We start from the raw sequence: 7,203 nt of genomic DNA, 5'->3' as shown, positions 1-7,203 counted from the left end.
AAAAGGAGCTTTCAATTAACAGGTGAGCAGACAACCTATGGAATAAGAAAAGTGTTTGTGAACTATGAAAGTGATAAAGAACTAATGTCCAGAATATACAAGGAAATCAAACAGCTCAACAGGAATAAAACAAGTAACCTCATTAACAAACAGACACAGATTGAGAACATATATTTTTCAAAAAGAATTCAATGGTGGTCAACAATCATGTAAAAACTGTTCAACATTGCCAGTGATCAGAGAAATGCTAATTAAAAATCGCAATGAAATACCATTTTACACTTTCATAATGGCTAATTATTAAAAAGCAGAAAAATGATTGATATTGGCAAGCATACAGAGAAAAGAGAACACTTATACATTGTGTGTGAGAATGTAAATTTCTACAACCTCTATGGAAAACAGTATGGAGATTTTTCAAAAGACTAAAAATAGAATTTCCATTTGATCCAGGACTCCCACTACTGGGTATCTACTTAAAGGAAAATAATTCATTATGTAAAGAAGATACCCCCACTCATACGTTTATTGCAGCACTATTCACAATAGCAAAGATATGCTATTGTGAATAGCATATCTTCAATTTAAATTTATCAATCAGTTTAAATTTGTCAATCAATGACTGACTATACATTTATACCCTGGAATACTACCCAGTCACAAAGAAGAATAAAATCATCTCGTGCAGCCACATGAATGGAACTGGAGGCCATTATTTTACGTGAAATAACTCAGAAACAGAAAATCAAATACTGCAATTTCCCACCTATAAGTGGTAGCTCAATAATACATACACTTGGATATAGAGACTGGAAGAATACACACTGGAGACTCAGAAAGATGGGAGGTTGGTAGAGGGTTTAGGAATGAGAAAATACCTAATTGGGACAATGAGCACCGTTCAGATGATTGTTACACAAAAGCCCATACTTCACAACTATGCAACATGTCCCTGTAATGAAACTGCATTTGTCCTGTCTAACATACTAATAAAGAGAAAAAAACTCTGACTTTTATCAAGAGGGCAGACTGAATAGACCTCATAATTTTCATAAATATTTAGATTATGCAGAAAAATAATTTTAATAAAAATAAATAGAAAATAATATTGTATTTTAAAAATGGTGTAAAAAGAAAATTTGTTGAATTAGAGTAGTTAGTACTTAGCAGATACAATATGTTAGGCAAGATTGTAAGCTATTAGACATTTGTAGACAGAATATTTAACAGTGTAAAATAAATAACCCAAAGATTCATTGGCATGACAAAGTGACATATTTTTAATCATATTAGATGACTTTAAAACCATTATAAAATTTACTATTTTGTGTCATAATAAAGGATCATAACGTTAAATAACTTTTTTAAAAAGTTTGACTGATTAGGCATGTAGATAAATGGGCAGCACATTGACCAGTAAATAAAGGATACACATCATTTTCAAAGACCAAACAAAAAATTAATTCATTTTTATTTATTTTTGGTGGGAGAAGCAGCTTTATTGGCTCGGGATATAGTAGGGTCCTCTCCCTGGGAGGTGGGGTCTTCCACTGGTCACCCGCGGCAGTGGTCCAGGAGGAACCATGCAATTCAGTGCTGGGGTCAGCTGCGGGCCGGGCCTTGGAGAAGGCGAACTGTACAGGGAAGCAGTAGCTGAGGAGTCCTCACCGCCCACTCCGCCCGGCTGTACTGGGTCCCTGGTGCTCCTCAGGCTCCCGCCAAGCGGGCGTCTCTATAGGGCAGTTACCATCGGGGCCGGAACCTTCCCCTCAGATCCCAGTTTGACTCAGGCCAGGCATTTCCACTTGCCCCGCTTGGGCTGGACTTTGCACTCGTGTTTCTTGCAGTCCTTCTTCCTGCCGCTTTTCTGCCTGAGCTTTAATTCCAGCCTCACAAATGTTCCAGCTAGGAAGGGCGTCTCCACGGGGCCGTTCACACTGGTCTCCCGGAAGGCCACTGCACTGGCGGGTGGGTTCCTCCAGGGCCCCCTGCAGACCCCGGCGCTGGGCCCCCATGAGCTCGCCCCGCCCATGCCCTCCCCGCCCACCTGCGGGGCCAGCGGGATCCGCAGCCATCGGTTGCTTCTGCCGTCACCCCGGCCCTGCGAAACGGGTGTGCGCCTCTCAGCTCTCCCAGCCCGCCGGGAGCAGCTTTCTCCACTGCCCTGCCCCTGGGGGGCCCATGCCCGCAGAACGCTGGGCAGAGGTGAAGGAACCAAGAAATGTCCCTTTCTCTCCGTTGACCTTGGGGTCCGCCTGGTTGTCTCCACTCCCTCCCACTCTGCCCGCACTGTTCCCTGGGGCTTGCAGTTTTAGCAAAGTTCCCTGCCGCCTGCCCAGGCTGGGAAGCAGTCCTGTTGCCCACTCCCACCCTTCACCCCTTTTCTGGCCCATTCTCTCTCTCCACTGGGTCTCCGGCACGACTCCTCTCCTTGCTGCTGTTCCTGTCCCCCTTTCTGCTTCCCCTCCTCCCTGAGCGCTTCTCCCTCCCCATCCTGAATCTCCTGGCTCCTTCGGGGAGCCTCCCATCCCAGAGCCCAGGCAAAACCCACAAAATTATTTTAAATTGAAACATTTGAATTCCACTGAATTCATGACAGCAGAAACCCATCTGGTCAGATTTTTAAATAATTATGAAATGATAATAGCAACTATCAATTTAAAAATATCTCCAGGATTAAGAATACCCACCATTTTACAAAAAAAAAAAAAAAAAAAAAACCAACAAAACCCTGTTATAGATAACAAACTAATTCAGTAGAGTTGCAGGATAGAATATTAACATGAAAATCAGTTGCATTTTGATACAGTAACAAAAAAATCTGAAAAAGGAATAAGGAAAATAATTCTATTTACAATATTACCAAATAGAAAGAAATACATAATTTATTACATAGAATGAGTTTAACAAAGAATATTAAAGACCTGCATACTGAAAACTATAAAATGTTGAAAGAAATTGAAGAATACAAAATGAGAAATATATCTTGTGTTCATGGATTCTAAAAATTAATATTGTTAAAATACCTATTCTACACAAACTCATCTACAGAGTTAAACAACTTCCTATGAAAATTTTAATGCCATTAAAGTAAATGTAGAACAAACAATTGTAAAATTTGTATGGAGAACACACAAGACCCCAAATAGCCAATACTGAGAAGAACAAAAAGGCTGAAAGCCTCAAACTTCTTGATTTCAAACTATATTACAGAGCTATAGTCATCAAAATACTATAGTACCTACATAAAAACCAATGGAAGAGAATAGAGGACCCAGAAATAAAGTCACACATATTCCGTCGAGTGATCTCACCTAATTAGGGAAAGACAGACACATCAAGAAATGGTGTGGAAAAAACTAGATACGCATACACAAAAAGTGAATCTTTCTCTTATACCACCACAAAAATGAGTTTAAAATAAGGACTTAACCATAAGAACTGAAATCATGAATCCTCTCTAAAAAATATAGGAAAGGTGCTCCTTAACTCTAGTCATGGTAATGTTTGGATTCCACACAAAGAAGGCAAGCAACAAAAGCAAAAATTAAAAAGTGGAACTATATCAAAGTAAAAAGTTTCTGCACAATAAAGGAAACAATCAACAAAATATAAAGGCAATATATGGGATGGGAGAAAATATTTGTAAACCATATGTAGGATGTTACTATCCAACATATATACTACTCAATATGAAGAAAAAAAAACCTTCACAGCAGAACGAAACAAAAACCAATTACCTGATTAATAGGGAAAAATATCTAAATAGCCATTTTTCCAAAGACATACAAATAGCCAGCAGGTATATAAAAATATTCTCAACATTACTAATTATCAGAGTAATTACAATCAAAATCATAATGAGATATCACCTTATGGTTTTAGGATAGCTATTATCAAAAAGTCAAAAGATAAAATGTGTTAGGGTGCAGAGAAAATAGAATACTTGCAGACAGTTGCTGAGCATGTCCATTGGTGCAGCAATTACAAAAAAAAAAACAAAAAACCAGTATGGAGGTTTTTTTTTTAACATTTTTAAACTCGATCTACCCTTAATCCCAATTCAGAGCATATTGCCAAAGGACATAAAATCAGTACCGCTAAGGGTATCTGCACTCCTCTGATACAAGCAAATGGATAAACTGTGAGAGAGATAATTTCAGCTGTAATAAAGAATGAAATTCTTTCATTTTTGACAATATTGATGAATCTTGAAGACATTATGCTAAGTGAAATAAGCCAAATACAGAAAGACAAATACTGCACTATCTTGTTTGTATGTGGACTCTAAAAAAAAAAAAAACCAAAAAAAAAACAGAATAGAATGGTAGTTACCACAGGCTAGAAAGTGGGGAAAAGTGGGAAGATACCATCGAAGGCTACATACCTTCAGTTATATAATGAAAACTGCTGGGGACTTAATGTGCACAATGGTGACTATGGTCAATAATAACGTGTAGTTATTTCAATTGGTTACAAAATTAGATCTAAAGTTTCACCACATACAGAGAAATGTATAAAGTATGTGAGGGGATAGATTAACCAGCTTCATTGAGATAATTTAAAGATGTATACACACCTCAAAGTACTCTATTGTACACCCTAAATATATATACTTTTCAATGTGTAAATCATAGCTCAATAAATGTGAAAAAAAAATGTAATCGGCAGGTCATATCTAGCCACATGTAAACTTTGTTGAAAACTCTTTTGGCCTCTGTTTCTGGCTCAACCCCAGAAAGACCTGAGAGCTTCTGGCCCTTTGACTTCTCCAACACTTCTCCTGCCGTTCCTGCAGCTGGGGAAGGTATAATAGTTCCCAGGAGTTTTCTGGCTTCCAGGGCCTGCAGATTGGGCAGGGCCATCAGCATTCCCCTTGCTCATTGCCCACAACCCTGTTTGGCTCCAGGTAATGCGTGTCAGGGCATCCTGGCAAGGGCCACAGCAGCCAGCCAGGGCCAGGCTGGCTTTCGCTGCCTGCACTCCCGTGGCCTCTGGCTCTGCAGGTGTCTTTTAGGGCCCCAGCGCAGCCCCTCCTCACATTACCAGGGAAGACAGTGGAATGCAGAAGACACTGAGGAGGAAAATGAGAAAAATCATTGTGCCCCGTGTATTAGAGTAATTGTCATTAGATCACCTGTGTTGTATACGGGGTCACTGTTTATTATTACTACTGTAAAACCTGCTACGATTGGAAGAGAAAATGATCTGGAGCATACGCTTTGAATCCCTGAAGTTAGTGTCAGTAAGTTTCAGGCAGAAACGTATTTTGACCATCACTAACAAAGTTATGTCCTTGTAGGTCAAGACGGTCAAAATGGAACAATTGTTAGTGAAAAACGGATTGTTCAAGTGAAAACTAAATGTGACCCTTACATACTTGAGCATACACAGACATGAAATGAAAATTGGAGAGACTGTGTTACCCTTTCACATTCACCCTGGCGGTGATACCTGTGGTGGCTGTGACCCACAGCAGGTTAGAGCTCACATTCACCTTGATAAGAAAGGTGAATGTTTGTTGGTCCAACATTAAGTAAGAAGAAAAGGGGTTGGAAATAAGAAAATAATTTTAAAAATACGAGTAAAATATGGTTTACAGAATACAGACTACAAAGACGAATAGACACTAAAGATTCTAAAATATAAAAATAGAGCTGGAAAATGTAGTGAGCAGATTGGAAGTGAAGGAACTTTCCAAAAAGATGATGCTTCTGCATCTATTCATTCTGAAATTCTTGACAGCAACAAAGGTTGGAAGATGTTGAAGAAAATGGGTTGGAGAAAAGGAGATGGACTGAGGAAGATGATGGGGGAATGAATACTCCCAATTCAGCGTCAGGTTCAGCGAACACACATATGCTCGGGGACAGGAAATCCATCCTCAGTTGAAGATGTTCACCTTCTCAAACAAACAAACAAAAACAAACAAACAAACAAAAAAACAAAAACAAAAAAAAACTGGAACAAAGCATGAGAGAGGTTTGCTGAAAACTTCCCAGAAACTAGACCTTAAAAAGGACCCAGGGACCATGCCTTGGGTAAAAGGGACTTTAGAGTGAAGGTTGATCATAGAAAAAATCTCAAGCTTTTTCAAAAATAAAATTTGGAAACATTTATTTTATTTTATTTTATTTTATTTTATTTTTTGCAGAACTTTTCTCCCCAAAAAAGTGTGTGGCACAGAGGAACTCTGTCACAGTTTACCCCTTCCTGATTCTGAAATGTGAAATAAAGTTTGGTTTGCAGCTTTTTAAAACCAGCTTTTAAACTAATGAATAATGACTGAATCAAGTTATACAGTAAGTGGACTAAAGTTTACAGGGCACAGATGAGTTTATCAAACTTCATTATTTTATCTTGTCATTTACAACTTCAATATAAGCAAAAAGCCATATATGCAAAATGCATATAACCACTAATAACTTAAATGTACATTTTTGTGTTTGTCTCCATATATTCATAGTAAGGCACACAGGAAAACAAAAACAAAAACAAAACAAAACAAAAAAACAAACAAAAGTTTATAAAAATAAATCTGACTATATGCATCTTTGTTTATGCCCTTTAGAACTTAGATAAAAGAACTTCTTGTACTTGAAATAGCCTAAATATTATTCAAGAACTAATGAACAAGTGACATATTGTAGAAAATTAGCCCGTTATTGTTTTCTTCTGTGAAGAATCTGTTTATTTGTACTATATATTCAGCATTTATATTTGGTTTGTATCATAGCTAATGAGATATTTAGATATGAACAAATGAGTACGGTGTTGAAATAGTGTGCTGGCATTTGTAGTTTTCATAAATATTATTGCAGCCAATGGAGTTGTGCCAGAGAAATCTGATTTCTAGTACAAAAGGAATACTTAGCCAAGGCCTCAAGTTTAAGATATTTATTGAAAATGTCCTCAATTGCAATAAAAACATTATAACATTAAAAAAACCTCTTTTGAAAAATTCTAAATTAAACAAAAAATTCAAATGATGCCTTTTATGGAGGTAGGGAAGTGCTAATGAGGTAGAATGGCAATTGAAGCCAAAAGATCTTAATTCAGGTAAATAATTTTACCCATATTAGTTTTATGTTAAAGGAAACAATAATTGTGACCATGTACTATTTACTGCAGTGCAATATTTCAGAAATTCGTGCATAGAACATAATTAATTTTTTAATGGTAAAAAAGGAATCACCTTCTATG

General features: G+C 37.5%; 1 pseudogene; it reads left to right on the top strand.

Moving 5' to 3' along the window:
• The first annotated feature begins 1,583 nt into the window (after nucleotides 1-1,583).
• LOC100597090 lies at nucleotides 1,584-6,062 on the top strand (annotated as a pseudogene).
• The last annotated feature ends 1,141 nt before the right edge of the window (nucleotides 6,063-7,203 follow it).

This window comes from Nomascus leucogenys, chromosome 2 (genome assembly GCF_006542625.1).
Source record: "Nomascus leucogenys isolate Asia chromosome 2, Asia_NLE_v1, whole genome shotgun sequence".
NCBI classification, from domain to species: Eukaryota; Metazoa; Chordata; class Mammalia; order Primates; family Hylobatidae; genus Nomascus; species Nomascus leucogenys.
The sequence above is the reverse complement of the archived record's forward strand: the minus strand, read 5'-3'. Positions and strand labels throughout refer to the sequence as shown.